General features: G+C 38.1%; 1 protein-coding gene across 1 annotated transcript in view; it reads left to right on the forward strand.

The window, feature by feature from the left end:
- Positions 1 to 4,091: 4,091 nt before the first annotated feature.
- Positions 4,092 to 17,065, forward strand: part of LOC134542927 (uncharacterized) — a 104,336-nt gene continuing 91,362 nt past the window's right edge. The window contains exon 1 of the mRNA XM_063387521.1: positions 4,092 to 4,164. The gene's annotated coding sequence lies outside the window, so the exon portion shown is untranslated. The remainder of the gene's footprint in view (positions 4,165 to 17,065) is intronic.

Here is a 17,065-nt window from a genome sequence, read left to right on the forward strand (position 1 = left end):
TGTGGGAGTTCAGTATTATATATTTATTCAGTAAGGCAAAGTGGCAAATGTAAATGCTAAAAAATGAACTCATATCACAGCAATCGGACAGCACTAATTAAAATGTCGTGTTCCTCTTCTTGACTTACAACACCTTCAATTTCCTTCAATAACAAAACCAAACACCACGTTTTCAAACTGGAACAGGAAAATCAAATATCGTGAGTGTTCTGTTCTTTTTCTGTGTCCGAAGTGCACAGGTTGGGACAAAAAGTTCAAATTGACGAATGTCTTCGGACCAGGTAGGTTCGGACCTTCGCCCACTTGACACATGACGTCAGAGGGTCACGTGGACCAATCAGCGACGAGTGTCCTTCGGACAGAGTTTAGGACATTGCTAATGTAGACGGGCCTTAAATCTTTCTTAGTTTCCATCGGAGGTATGGACATACACTATTAATAGGGACCGGAAAAATTCGCGGGTTCAATGACCTCCAGGATGAACATTATAGTTCTACGTACACTCTCGATCACACGTCACTCTCTCGTCGGCTGCATTCTTTTGAAGGTGTCCCAATGTAGCGGCCTGTGATTCGATGCAGCTTCGGTTGAGTGTTTTCACACTGGCCCGGAGTCATCCAGGTGAGTTGTGAGCCAATAGCAGAGGGAGGCAGCAATGAGGTACCTATAACTATATGAATTTTAGGCCGTCGTGAAATTAATCCGCAGAATTTTTCCGGTCTCTAAACTATTAAATACGCGTATATTTTCAACGCATGATTACGAGTGTTTCACTTATCGGGGAAACCCTAAAAGAATGTCAATATCTCTCTGTTGTGTGTGAAGTTTCACTTGTGACGATTGTTGACGAGGAGACTCTTGGCGCCGGGCGCCGGCTGGTCACGGCTTGCGGGTAGGCCGCCCGCGTGACCCAGTCGCAGTGACGCAACCCCCCCCCTCCCCCCTTGCCGAGCTCCGGGGAGGCTCTGCGGGAGTCGTCGCACGTAACGCAACTCCCGCGCCGCGCCGGCGAAAGGCGGAAAGCGAGGCGGCGGGAACGACCTCAGCCGGCGCGCGACGGGACACGGCGGAGATGCGGGTGTGCGCAGCCGGCCCTGCTTCTCCCTTCTCCTGGTCCAAGGAACAAGGAGGAAGACGGGAAGCCTACAACTCATGTAGTTTCGGCTCCCTACCACGTTCGTGCAACTTCGGATTCCTCTCAAAAATTGCAATTAAAAAAAAAATCTAAGGGTTAGGTTAGGTTAGGTCAGTCACAACATGCTTGTTTTCATCGGAAACTTCTGATTTAGCGGCTGAAGTGGCGTTAATACCAAAACGCAAAACTTCGGAAATCTTCGGAAATTCTTGCAGGGAACCGAAACTATGTGAGTTGTAGGCTTCCCGAGGAAGACACGGAACACGTGTTGCGCGATGTGTGACGCTATCTGTTGGCTGGACCCATAACTACTAGCAAAAAGAGCTTGGGTTAGTGGTTCAAATACAAAGTATTGGATCTAAAAGTAAGTAGTTTATTGACACAGAAAATATACATAAAATGGCGCAGGCTACCCTTAATACAATGTGTATCATTACATGCTCCAGCCATATCGATTCTTACACGTGACACTAGATACTGTTTAAAAAAAATATATGAGTAAGAAAAATATATTTTTTGTTCTGAAAACAATCGCGAAAATTTAAGGGAAAAAAAAAACAGATTTTCTAGAGCAGGAAGGTTCTTGATCATTTTATATCTGTGTATATATAAACACTAGACAAATATTTACATATTACATCTTGAAAATAAATATAAGAACATATTTATATTGTTAATTTTACTACTTGGCAACCAATTTCTTAGTAAAACTTCATTCTGTTTTGTAATAAAGAAAGCATGTCCTATATAAATGCGTAGGAGATGCAACATTTCTGGAATGTCACACCACAAAATACGTGCCAACCGAAATAAAGTGAGCTAATTTTGTCTGGTTTGCTTGCCTGATAAAAGCTTATGCATTAGGCTATCTCTCAAAATCAACATAGCAATGTTATAAACAAATTATGAAAGCTGCTATCTAGCGAATGGGCCCAGAACTGCTTCAAAATTCTAGGTTTCAGTCTTGACAGTTAGAGTTTCTCCCCCAAGGTCCTGCCGACCCAGTGTTTTTCTGTGCAGTGACAGGGTGTCACGTCGTGTGAAGACGTGTGCTCAGACATCTCGACATAGACATCGTGAAGAGGATGGCTGCCGTGTTGCTGACGACAAACTTGATCGACTTCGTGCTCACAGCACCAGTTGCGACAGGACAGGTGGTCTATGGTAAAAAATAATAATTTATAAAGGAGATACGGGCATAACCTTTTCCTGTTTTTATTATTTATTATGGCTGAACATGTTGTTTGTGAGCGTGAGATCATGTAACCTACTCTTCTATGTAATCGGAATGTACCAAAAACAACTTTATCAATAAAATAATAAAAAAAGGTTCCAGTTTCAGGTAAGATAATGGGTACAAATTTTTAATCGTTCAAATAACTCGCAACACTTGCTACCATACATATTAACAATTTTACTCCTTAGAATTACCAAAGAACCACTCATAAATAAAAAAAAACAGTTGTCAGGTATATCTCATTCCTCAAAGGTTTTCCCGGGTTTGATACACAAGCGAATTCAAAACCTAAATAATTCGCAAGGAATATCCCGTGAGACCTCATAAATCAAACCACAAACTCAATTTTATTTTTAATGTACGGCATTTGGTAGGAGTAATTTCTTATTTTTCCCAACCATGAGTAGATTGTCGCACGGAATTTATTACCAGAATTAAGTCAATATTTCCCTCACACTTGCTTACACCGTGCGAACGATCTGCATCGTAGCTGTTCCGAAACTAACCGAAGAGCGTCAAACGCACCATATATTTTTTTTTTTTTGTTATGTTAACCCACCGTGTGCACGAACAACATCGTAACTGTTTCAAAACAACGTGAAGAGTATCAATTTAACCCCGATTAGTGAGAAAATTTTTAGGAAATAAATAAAAATACCTAACCTAATTTGGGTTCGATTGGGTTGGGTACGGTCTGTTATTATCATCCTGTTAAACAGAATTATATTTTGATTTTTAAAATGGGATAAAATGTTACCATTTTGCTTTTTGCCTAAAACGAAAACTTCTATAATATTCTACGTCAAATTTAGTTTCCGAGTTCCTTATTTGCAACATGAGAACGCATTAATTTTATTGTTACTGAGGTTAGATGTTACACATCACTGGCGAGTACTGAAAGACTCACTCACAGTTTTTTTTAAATCTGATATTTAGAAAAAAAAATAAACTGACTTTCGAAGATAAATTACTCCGTGATAACTCAAATTAATTAACGTATACGACTACTTTACATGATGCATTCGCATAGGTCCTTTTGAAAAACGCGATCCTTGATTTAATGCGATCCTCTTCAAAAAGTCAACAAGTTGCGTTGAAGGTGAAGGGTTTAGTTTTCAACAACCTGACAAGGAAGGAAAGAAAGAAAAAACTGTCAGTGAGCTGCAGATGCGCATGCATGGTTCGCATTTGACGAAGAGTATGAATTTTTTTTGACGTGATAACGTCTTATAAATCGCTGAACGCCGGGCTGCACGCACGAAAAATTGTCACGTTCCGCCTGAGCCGAGCGTGCAAGAACCGGCCCAACCCACCGTGCGAGAAAAATCTTCTATAATATCAAACAGGTTAAAGGCGGGCTTTCTAACTAGTTTTTTCGTGGTCATATTTAAACAAATTATTAAAATTAAAAAAAACTGTAAATGATATTTGAAAATTAAAAAAAGTATGCAATTTTCCATCAATGTTTTCTTATGACGTTATCACGTAAAAGTATCGTCCGTAAACCGACTTTACAGACAATTCCCCCCCCCCCCCCCCCCGCCCTCCGTTTTTTTTTGTGATACGGAACACGCTATTGTTGTTTGTTCCCTTCCTCCAAGTCGTGTCTTCTACCTCCCTCCCCCCCGCCCTGCTGGGGGGAGCTGTGCCCCCGCCAGGAGCCGCCTGGCGCCCCCACCAGGTGGCGAGGGCTGTCCCCGGAGACCCGCAGACCAGTAGCCAGCGAACGACCGCGCCAGCCGGCCCATAAGCTGTCCCCCCCTCCGCAGCAGACAGCGCGACGCGACACGAGGTGAGTGCGCGCACTATAGCCCCCGTCTCGCGCCGCGGCCGATTGCAGTGCACTACCCAGCCTGCTAACATTCGCATTATTACGTTCTTCAAACGATCCTTGCGAAGGGGATACAATTGATACAACTTCTCGGACACTCGCCATTGCAGTTTTGCACTGTTTTGCCGTGGGAAAAAAATTCATAAAAGCAAGATAAGAAATACAAATGATAACATAAACCCACAGAAAACAAGCCTAAATCATTTTATGTCAAAACAGATAAGCCCGACGATGAACCTGAACAGGTATTACGGACAACACAACGACAACACCGACGAACACAATTCGTTCCTTTGAAAAAAACAGTTGCGACGTTTCGGGAACTGGCATATTTTCCGGTCATCAGGCACAAACAGACTTATTGTTATATTCTATCGATAGTTGCAACAGTTTTAGAATATTTATAATTTAACTACGTGTTAATTTTTATAAAACAATAAAATTGTATCTTCTGAAAGTATTTATTACAGTTCTGAAAGGGGCAAAAATTTATAAATTCTACGAACAAATTATTATTTCTCAGGAGAAACTATTTGTAGCAGTCAGTTCTTTATAATAAACAAGGTTTTCCATTAAATATGCCTCATGGTCAAAAGACCCGAAATTTTTATAGGTACTAACGATGTAAAAATATGCATTTCCAAAATCATCATTCTAATTTTTTTTTCAATTAAAATTTTTGAGGACATTTAAAAGAAATTCTATTTTAATATCAAGTTTTGTCTAAATATTTTGTGCTCTATGGGTATATCTGACCATGAGGACACTGAAACAAGGACAGTGCCAATAGCAGATATCGTGCATTAAAAAGAGACAGTAAATTCCCATTAAATTGCATAGTGTAATCTAAGGATGAGACACGCCATAGATATGTATACAGGCTGAGCCACAATCCAAACAACAACTTCAGCTGCCAGGTTCATCACCAAACACTAAAGCTGAAAAACACACGACTCTCTTTGAATGAATCTTGCGTTGGGGGAGATTGTTTTTAAAGGTCTTTGTTTATGATTTTGATGTGTAAACAACGTAGCTCTCGGTATACGGCATTTGGTAGGAGTTATTTCATAAATATATAGGGAAGTCGATTGGAACGGAAATGTGTTCCTAAACACGGTGCTGCCATCTGTGAAAGTCTCAGAAATATCGGTAAGATGGTGACCCCGCGTGATTCATCCGTTTATATACTTTCGCGAACATCGGGGATTTACTTAGCGTATTGTTGAGCTAAACTAAAGTTTATAATAGTACAACTATCATTTACTACTGTATGTTATAATTTATAATCATAAAAAATAATGATAACTTAAAAATTAAGCCTTAGAATTTTATCAATCCTTAGTTGACATTGAAATATAGAGATAAAGCAGCGTTCGTCATACTGCAGAGACACGAGAAATTGTTAACACACACACACACAAATATATTTATTTATTTATTTATTTATTTATTTATTCTACGCTGTTGTTGAGTAAAAGAATTAACGCGATGAAAATTTTAATGTTAAATCTGAAACTTTTAATCGGCTTAGTAAGGTTAAGGTGTGTTTGTAGGTAGTATTTAAATACTGATTTTTTGTCATTTAAGCAAAAACCAATATACATATTAACATACACTCGGTTTTATAATATGTGTTGTAAAAGGTTTCTGGCTATTTTTTTTCTTTTCAATATATCTATTGGACTGCACATTTTAGTTCGGAACATACTCAACAGATAGCGCCGCGTTCGTAATGCTTTAGAGAGCCAACAAAATGTTAAATATTTTTTGACGCCATGTTTGTTCCATCAAAATTTCCCTGGCTAATGAAGTATAGGTACTATAGGCATTGTTTTAAAGAATTCAAAAGTTTAAATTTCGTTTCTGATTTTTGTATTATGTTTATTTGGAGCATGAGAACACATGAATTTGCTCGTTACCGAGGTTAGATGTTACACATCTCTGGTGAGTACTGAAAGACTTAAATATATTTTTTTAACATACTCCATATTTGGTGTACATTTTAAGGCATACAGCACTGACGGCCAACTTCACCCTTTTTGAAACTTATCTGAAGGTCACACGCATAGAAATTAATATTATATTTATTTAACAAAATAATTTTTGTTTTACATGTTCTGTACAGTGACTAGTAAATACAATTTGTGAATTTTAACGAATAAATGAATGAACAGTCTTTCGTAAACAGTATATACCAAAATTCATGAAAATAAAATAATAATCTAAGAAGATTGACCAAGGTACAACATATATAGATTACTTGAATATAAATAATATTTTAGAGTATTTCTGTAAGAATACTTTGGCTTCTGAACATTGTCTACTGAGAATATTTCTTTTTTGAAAGATTCTTTAAGCGTGTCATATGACATGATGCCGTAGGGTGGATGTGGCCTGCGGACCGCCAGTTGGGCATCCCTGTACGTAGAAAAGCCTCCAGAACGGACAAAGAAATAAATACACAAACGCACAGAACAAAAAAAAAAAGCCAAAATCGGACAGTTCACAGGGACGAAAGCCACAACCTCAATTCGAACAGTTCCGAATTTTACCGATTTAAAAAGTAAGGTTAGGTTTGGTCAGTGTAATAAATAATAGTGTTTTTTTTTAGGGTAGCGTTATTTAAGATACTCTATGAACATGAATTGTATAAATCTTTGCAAAATGTTTTCTTTTTTTATCTCGAGTGATCGGAAACTTTGGAGAGCTTTGGAACTGTTCAGGCGTGGCTCTCATCCTTGTGAACTATAGGCGTCCGAGAAGCCTAAGATGTACATCAAGTTCTGTCCCTGCCCGAACACGCCCGAATATTCACCTTCGGCCAACCTCGGGATTTGTTTTATTTTTGCGCAGGAAAAATGAATTCAAATATTAAAAGTGGTCGGTTAGGTTAGCTACATTAAAACACTTTAAAACACTATGGACGGTTAGTTAGGTTAGCATAGCTACATTAAAATAAACAGAGAAATATAAATATATATAAATAAACCCGAGGTTGGCCGAAGGTGAATATTCGGGCGTGTTCGGGCAGGGACAGAACTTGATGTACGATGTTCGCTTGTGCGAGTCGAATATAGCATGTTGCACCTCAGGTGTCACTGGCCACACAAAGCCGTGTTCGCTATGTTGGCGACGTCACCAGGTGTTTGGTTCTCGGGTATTTTTTTCTTCTTCTAAAAACGTCGCCGACTTCGCGCATGCGCAGATTAACAAAGAAAAATGTTTTCGCACGGAATTGTGCTGTACTTCTGTGTTTGCTTTTAAATTAATAATATAAAATTGTGTTGTGAATGTATTACATTGAAGAAAAAAAACAACACTCTAAGCTATATTTTCTCGCCACTCTGGTCAGTTTGAAACCTACTTAGCACCGGACGAAGTCAGGAAAGAACGACGATGAAAGCCCTATTTAGGTGTAAACGAGGTAATTAAACTAACTGCCAGACTAATGTTTCTTTCACTTTACGTTAATGGAAACCAAACTACCACAAACTTTAACATTTGCTGATGATCGCTGTTTGAACAGAACCTACTCAAGTAGAATAGCTCCAGAGTGAAGTCACAAATCGTTAGAGACAGAGATATATTTGCAAAAGTACACACCCATTATACTTATTTTCACAATGGTTATGAATTAATGGGTTCTAAAACACGGCGGTCATTTCTTGTGCACACGACCCATGTTCTACGTTATTGCATATTCTATACCTACAGGTGAATGGTATTAGGTTACGGTTATATTTTTGTGACTCCACTTCTACGGGTTAAATCGTATGAATTTAATAACAGGTGAGAAAATCGTTCACGGGAGAAAAATCGTATAGTAAACTAGAGAACGTTTTCTGTTTTATTTTGTTGATAGCAAATGATTAAGTCAAAGAGCTGGAGCTACTCACTTTTTTTTTCAGGCGATATTTAACTTACCTAGGCCTAGTGATGGCACGTGACGAACTACATCCAATACCGCTACCGGCAACAATTTTCCGAGTAATGTTTACTACATACTTGTAATTGCTGGCCATCACTTTATGATCGGGATCGAACCTGGCCAGCTCGCAAATGGTCAATGATTGGCTGATTTGTGTTCCACCTTATTGCTGGCGAGTTTGTTTGCAGTGTGCATTTAATTGGGCACTTACCCTCTCTTTTCCAATGCACGATTTATGCAATTGCCGCTTTCCTCGCTTCGGTGTGCTCTGTTGCCAGATATACGCCATAGACACACACTATCCGGCTGTCCGGAACAGAGAGCTTGGGACAACAGCAGTCTAAGTCACTCCACGCAACTACGGCAATTTCCACCCGAGTTTTTTTTATTTTTACAACAAAATGTGCAAAGATAACGATAGAGGTGGTTTAACCGACACGGAATATTAACTAAGCCTACAGGATTTTAATTGATTACTGGCAGTCTTATATAAGAGCTTAATGTGTATGTTGCTCGAAGAAACATATATTTAAATAATTTTCTTGGTTACACCTAGGTACGTGTTGACATTTTGGATAAATACGAGCTTAAAATTAAAAATTATAGCAAAAATGTAAAAATTCAAACTGGCTGAAGTAAGCAGTTGTGCTACCGCTTCACTTGCAGACGGAGCACAGCAGTCGCAGTTTTGTTTAGAAAAAAATTCCATAAAACCTATATGGCGGAATGTAAGCATTCCTGCTATAATTTTGTGTATTTTCTCAAGATTTCAAATAAATGCAATGGATAACCAAAACACTATTTTTTTTTTTAAATAAAAAGTCTTATCAATCGTAGTTTAATTATTTTTTAAGAAGTTTTAACTTGAATCGATAACATAAATTTGTATGGTATACAGTGTTGAATCAACAGTTCGCATGTAGCCTTACTGTAAATAAAAAAAATTCATTCTTAATAAAATAAATTAATCATTTATGAATTAAAAAAAAATTAAAATCCAAAATCTTGAAAAACGCAGTTTTTTTAAATTTACGTTTATAATATTACCATTACTTGCGCGACACTAGGTAAATATTTCCCAAAAAAATAATTTGTGCAAGGGCGGTATCGAGTTAGAATGATGAAAATAGCCCTTGAGAAAAAAAAATTGGTTGTCTGTAAAGTCGGTTTACGCACGATAGTTTAACGTGACGTCATAACATAACATAGATGAAATGATTGCATACTTTTATGGATAAAATTGTGTAATTTTTATTTAATTATCACTATTTGACGTGACAACGTCTAATAAATCGATGAACGCCGGCTGCACGCACGAAAAAGTGTCCCGTTACGCACATTGTTCCGATACGCTGTGTCCCGTTACGCTCATTGTACGCTTGCGCCGCATCTATCTCTCTTCCACTCGATTGGCCTATGCGTCCGAGGAGAAGAAAGACAGCGGCAGCATACAACTTACATCTACACGTGAACTGTTTCTTCGACTGTTTATAAAGTGCAGTGACAAGTTAATGTGGTTTTCATTGCTTATTACAACAATTTCGGCAATAAAGGTTAATTATTCTTGCATTTTAAAAATCTGATTACTTGTATAATTTCAAGTATTTATTCTTTTATTATTAAAATAAAAAAAGATTCAATTTTATTCATAAAAGTATGCAATCATTTCATCAATGTTTTGTGATGACGTTGTCACGTTAAACTATCGTCCGTAAACCGACTTTACAGACAACCAATTTTTTTTGTATGGGTACAAAGAAGGAGTGAAATGAAATCTACAATTTAATTGATAAATTCAGTTTTATTTGCACTCATTAATTCAAATATTTTTATTACTTTAACGAAGAGATTATTTTAACTATAACTTTTATACATGTTTGCTATTCAACTTCTTCCAATCTGTGTTATTCTGTTAAGGATGGGACGATGATAGGAAAAGTAGGAAACGAATGGGAGTGTTTGAAGTTTGATGTGCCTCGAAAAAGTCAAATCGATGGTCGTTCCAATCGAGTGGAAGAGAGATAGATGCGGCGCAAGCGTACGATGAGCTTAACGGGACAATGTGCGTAACAGGACAATGTGCGTAACGGGACAATGAGTCATCCTTTTTCGTGCGTGCAGCCGGCGTTCATCGATTTATTAGACGTTGCCACGTCAAAAACGAAAGAGAACAAATGAACTCGGCTCGTGGGAGGAAGGAAGGAGGGCAGGAAGTGACCCCGGATCTCGGCTCCAGGGATACCTCCAGGCCGCCGGCACGCGCGACCCCGGCAGCCGACCTCGCTGGCACCGGCGCGTCGAACCCACGCTGTAGTCACACAAGCTGTCTTCACATTCGTTAACATCCGTAGTTCTACGTGAACATTACCGTTCACAAAAAAAAAAAAGGGGGGGGGGGGCGGTGTTTTTCTGTTAAGTTGGTTTACGGACGATAATTTTACGTGATAACGTCATAAAAAAAAAACATTGATGAAAAATTTGCATACTTTTTTTTTTTTAATTTTCAAATGTTATTTATAGTTTTTACAAATTTAATTCAAATAATTTGTTTAAATATAATCACGAACAATTAGTTTAAAAAAACCGCCTTAACCTGTTTGATATTACAGAAGATTTTTTTCTCGCACGGTGGTTGGCCGGTTCTTGCACGCTTGGCTCAGGCGGTACTTGATAATTTTTTCGTGCGTGCAGCCCGGCGTTCATCGATCTATAAGACGTTATCACGTCAAAAATGTGTGTATGGAACGGGAATACAGGTGGAAAGATATTCCGGAACTCGCACAACGGTGACGACTACAGTTGACAGCATCTCTCGGAGATACGCCCCGAGAGAAATGCACCACACCTTACCTCCCTTCACATATTTTTAAGGTTATGAATAGAGGCAGGCGGATGCTGAAAGCTCGTGGACCAAGGCTCATGAAGTGTTTTGATGTGCGGAGAGGTTAGTTTGAGTGTAAACAGGGCTGACTGGTCATGCACACTTACAATATACAATTGGAGAATTACGTAATGATTATAAAAGAATTTTCAGATAAATAATTTATTTGGATAATTATTTAAAGTAACACCATGACTGTGTCAATAATCTCAACTGAAAGGTAAATATCTTTCGGAACATTAATTCTTTTGTTAACATAGTAGTTGTTTAAACATATTTATATTTTATTATATTTAATTTTATCTTAACTAGGGGCCCCCATGCACAAGATTTTACAAAAACTTATTAAAACACACCTTAAAAAAATTATATTAATTTCTACATGATTAATTTTGTAAATTACTTATTAATTACATTTTTCTTTGTTTATAATTATATCAACATATTTTTAGGCCATGTTACGTTGTTTCGTTGTTTCCAAAATTATATATTAGATAAAACGTTTCGTTGGTCCAAAAAAAATTTCATTAAACAGAAGAGAAAACATGGTTGACGAAAAGTCCGATGAGATTAAGTCCACAAAATTTTCCACATAGGGTAGCGTTGAGAAAAAAAAAAGGTTAGTAATTCATGCCAAAAAAATAAATAAATAGCCGTTGGCTTTCCTGATTTAGGTGCGGTCACTTCATTTGCTTCCGGGCTGCTGAGGACAGGCCCCAACACCACAGCACAAGTTGGATCAAGTAAACCGCATGGCCGGTAGCGTGGAACCGCTAATTAACAACATAAAAATAACAAAGAATATTAACACGCCCGGCGCTACAAACATTACCCGATGATCTTAATAAATAATACAACAAAACTTACCACTTAGTGCGGTTTAAAGATGCTTAATGCATCTTAAAATCACAAACTCTCACACGAAAGAATTTAGTGTTACGAGAACATGGCGTCAAGGTGCTGGAAAAGACCGTTTGTGGTCGGCAAGTGCAAGACGAAGAAGAACATTGAACATAGCACTCGTAGAGAGTACTTTTTTGAAAAACAAAAAGGATCGATAATTACTGGAGCATTAACTCTATTACAAAAAAGATTGACTTATAATTCTTTAAATATACCTTCACATATTTACTACAATAATTAAATTGTGAACACATTATTCATAATAGATTTTAAAAAAATACATTGACACAATAAAAAAAAAAACTTGATGTGTTCAAACATTTAAATTACACATAATTATAATTATTACAACTTCGTTCAGAATTAACTTTTAAATATTTAAATGACATATTACCATTAACAAACACCAATGTAGAATACTGAAAACGTGTGGAAACCAGTTCGCCAAAAAAAAAGAAAAATAATTATAAATAAATAAGTTGAGCAAGTGCCACCAACATTACAATGGCACAGAAAAAAAGAGGCGCTTGAACGGCCGGTGCAAACACGTGGGCCAGCTACAAGCCGCCCATCCAGAGGAAATCGAGAGAGTGTCCTACTTGGTTGTTTTGAAGGTGGTTGGAGGAGGGAGGGAGGGGGTCTATCTGCTCGTAGCTCCGCCACTCCCCCATCCCCCACCCCTACTCCCCCTCCCCGCCCCCGGTTCCACATATCTCTCCGCGGCAAACTGGCGTACGGGCCCTTTTGGCGTTTACAACTGGTTTGGAACGCGCCGGCCCGTCGGCGAAGTGATTTTACGTAACTTCGGAGCGCGTGTTACTGCGCAGCCCGCGAGAGAGACAGAGAGAGATTGATTATGTTGCGTTCCTTTACACCACTCTGTGCATCCCGCTCGTGTTGAAAGGGTGAAAGTGTGGATGTTTCGGCTCTTTTAGATGGTCGTTACTCAATCGAATGGTCACGCCAGGGAGATTGCGTGCAAAGTTTATTTCTTAAAAAAAATTCTAATTTAATATGTAACTGACAGTTGAAGGCGAGTGTTTAAGTTATTTGGATGATCCTTGCAAAAGGGGAAGACTGGTTTTGAAACACTTTTTACGGACATGCACGGCGTTGCTGGTTTTTCACTGTAGGTCACAGATACACCACAAGAACTGACAAACACACACAGTAAAAAAAAAAAAAAGGCGAAAATCAGCTGATGTTAAATGTATGAATGCGTAGGCAGCATATAAAATTACGTGGAAAGAAATATTTAGGGGAAAAAATAGCACGGCACAGACTAACACATTGGACTGACGACGACGAGACAACTGTCTGTGCTGTGCTGTGCTGTGCTGTGCTGTGCTGTGCTGTGCTGTGCTGTGCTGTGCTGTGCTGTGCTGTGCTGACATTGATCAAATATCGTAACATGACAATATGGGAAACTCTGGCCGATTAGCATTGGCGAAGCGCGAGACACATTACCGCATTTCTTTATAGCTATGTTTACACTCCACGCCGCTAGATGCCACCACTGTAAAACAATTTTAACGCACTTGAAACGTAGTTACACTCCACGCCGCCAGGTTCGCTGGCATCACTCGTCTCGCGTATTTCTAACCAGTTTCCCATATTGTCCCCATTACAATATTTGCATTTATTTATTTATCGAATTAATTTAAGTGGCGAAGTAAAAAATTCAATTTAAAGTTACAACAAAACAAACGAACAATACTAAGCTAACCTAAATAAAAGACGATAAACAAAATCACGGTAAACAACTTACAAGATGCAATAAAAACTAATTACTAGCACGTGACAAAACCTGATTAACGCGTATTAAACTACGTTGTTACTGATATCACAATTGATACATATTTTTGATGGTAAACACGGGACAGTAATATTTTTAATAAAAAAACCCATGAAAATGAATCTCATGCCAAATACATTAAGATTAAATTTTTTTAAACCTATAATAAACATATTAAGTAAGCCTTTTTTTTGTGTTTGTGCATTTTTTTGTCCATTCTTTGTGGTTACTCTATGACATGCAGTGAGAACGAGCATGTTGCGTATGTCCGTGACAATGCTCCAAAGTAAAGGCTGGCATACTGTCAGCAGTAGGCCCGGAGACAGCAGCATCAGGGTGCATGGGTCTCTTCCCAGGGTCTCATTATTCGCAACGCTAATTACGTCCCCGTCTCTTTCTCCGGTCGGGTTCAAGGGTCGCTATTATTTTTATTTTTTTTTGTCCCGACCCCCGTTCCCCCTTGAACTTTTTTTTTTTTCATTCCAACCATCGTGGGCGCTAACTGTAGCGTGACAGCCAGTCCTGCCTGCCGCCTGGCGACTCCCGCTAATTACGTCACTTGGTATACACGGCATCGTCCTCGAGTTCCGTCACGGCCCGGCGCGTTTCGACCACGACTCTTTCCCCGCGCGCTTCCTCCCCCCCCCTCCTTCTTCCAACCCCCCGGCGCTCGTACAGCGTGCCCCGGAACCATGGCCCCCACAAGGGTGGCGCAGGGTGGACCCCTGAGCCCAACCCCGTTTATTTTTTAAATGTGCAACCATTATAATTTTTTACAAACAAAAAAAATGAATATTTTTTTTGCATCCAATGAAATTTTAGAATATTTTTACAAAACTACAGCTAATTTTATTTTTCTGTTACTATTTTCATTTTTAACTCATTTTGTGAAATAAATATAAATACTTGCTGTGGTTATTTTAAAGATAATAAATTTTATAAAAAAAAATGCTTAGTTTGGACTTATAAAATAGTAACCGTAATTATACCCTGTATTTTCAGGTTAAATAACATTCTAAAAAATTTTGCGGGGGGGGGGGGGGGGGGGGGGGAGAGAGAGAGAGAGAGTCGATAGGCCAATTAATTACGGTGCTGAATCAAAAAAAATATTCGAAATAAATTTGTAGTAATTGTTTTTTCTCGAGAAATAGGCCTGTTTGAAGTTATACATATTCAGGCGCGTTATGAAAAAACAAAAATCATGAGAGTGAATTTTTACGAATCACGCGCACAACGCCACAGAATTCCTCACAGGATGAAAAAAAAAATGGCTACATAAAAGTAAAAATCATGTATGTGCTTTTAAATCTTATACTTTAGTGGTTGATGTTAAATACTCGTCCATATCATTAAAAACATTTATTTATTGTTAATATTAGTGATATAATTGTGTTTATAAACTTTTTCAAGTTTTTTTTTGTGTGTTTATACAAATGAGGTTATGTTCCAGTATGTGTTACGATGTCAGGTTGCTTGTAAGCTTCCGTTGTCGCTGGCAGGGAGTGTATGGTGAAGGTTTAGTAGACTCCTGGTCGTTTTTATGGGAGTGTTTGTGAGGTTATGTTCCCGTAACTATAATTTATTTGCATTATACATTATACATATTGTTTGATAAATAATTAAAACTAATAAATTTAAAAAAATACTCGGCGTATTTATTGATTTTCATAATTAATGAATAAATACATGGATTAGTTACTTTTAGTTTACTTAATTAAATAATTTATTTTATACGCGTGTTTATATTAATATTGACAACTATGTAATTAAATCTTTAAATTTGATTGAATTTATACTTTACCGACCGTATTTATAGAATAGTTTAAACCTTTTATTATTTTGTTAAATTAATTATATTATTGCAATTTTAAATTTAAATTTTTTTCCCGAAAAGTACGCATAACTTATAATTTCCTTAAAAGTTTTTAATCCCCACCGTGCACCAAATCATTATATTCTGTTGCTACAATTTTTTCTCCGATAAAACCAAAAATACCTTTAAAAAGATATACTAAAACCCCAGTTTCTGACCTGATTTTCTGCATGTAATTATATAAGAATACTGCACATCTTGTTCAAATTCACACTTAACAGTTAATACTATAAAGTCTTCCTTTTGGCTTTGCGAACATTTTTCGCGCCATCCATCACAGATGGCAGCCTCCGTGGTTACACATTTCCGTTCCATGCGACTTCCGTTCCATTCGCGAAATCACTCCTACCAACTGCCGTACAACGAGAGCTAAGATGGCGTGGCAGGTGACCGTTGTATTGGTCACGCACCCCGCAAACCTCCCCCTCCCCCCTCCTCGTGGTTCACCGCTCCACCTACAGGCGTACCACGCGAGGCGGGTGTGTCATGACGTAACGACAATCTGCCCCTCCCCTTATATCCCCCCCCCCTCCTCGGCAATCTGGCTTACACTTCCGCCTTCCACGCTCTCTTGTTCGTGTCTACGCGGCGAGAAATGTCCCACTGCGAACTGGACCGCTCGTGCTAGAAAGAGGCCAGACGAATGAATGCGTACGAGCGAATGAATCGTGGCCATTAAACACAATCAAATTTTCTTGGAATAACTTTCCTTTGTTTTTATTGAATTCAGCCACGCACGTATCTCTGGGATGACTCGTGACGTAAAAGAAAAACATCACAACGGCGGCCATCTTTTCGTTAAAAGTATTGAATGCTCCGATTCCCTCAAAAATCTTAGTTCCTTGACATGTTCTCAAAACATGATCTTATTAATCTTCAGTGATTTTTAATCATTAATTATTTAAAAAAAAATATATGTAAACTTAAAATATTAAAATATAATTACCAGGGACGAAAATCTGTAGGATTTCCCGGGAAAGGAGTGGGAATGCGAGCAATTTTTTTTATATATAATTTTGCTAGTGCGGGACTATTATAGCAAATTATAACGTCCGGAGGTTCAAGATATTTAGTGTGAGGGGGTTTGCAAGACTGATTCAATAAACAAGCTGCTCAAAGGTTCTAACAACACCAGAGTAAACTCTGGAAGAAAGGGGATGGATAAGGAATGGGGGATTAGGTACGGAGTATGTACGGGGAAGTTCAAGATCGTATTGGGTGGACAAAAATAAGTGCAAATGTAATATTCAAATGTTTTTTTTTTAAATAATTTTTAATAAAAAAATATTTTTAAAAGTTTATTTGTTTCTTCATTTAGGGCATTTTACTGTTACAGAGCAAAAAATTACATTAATTGTAAGCAAAAAAAAATATTTAAACACTGAACCCGTCTTGTTGCTGTTAAGAAGAGAGTACGTGTTCGCTCTACCACTCTGGTTCTGGGGGTAGAGCGCCTGCCTTGTGACTTGTAGGACCCGGGTT

This window comes from Bacillus rossius (genome assembly GCF_032445375.1).
Source record: "Bacillus rossius redtenbacheri isolate Brsri chromosome 9 unlocalized genomic scaffold, Brsri_v3 Brsri_v3_scf9_2, whole genome shotgun sequence".
Classification (NCBI taxonomy): domain Eukaryota; kingdom Metazoa; phylum Arthropoda; class Insecta; order Phasmatodea; family Bacillidae; genus Bacillus; species Bacillus rossius.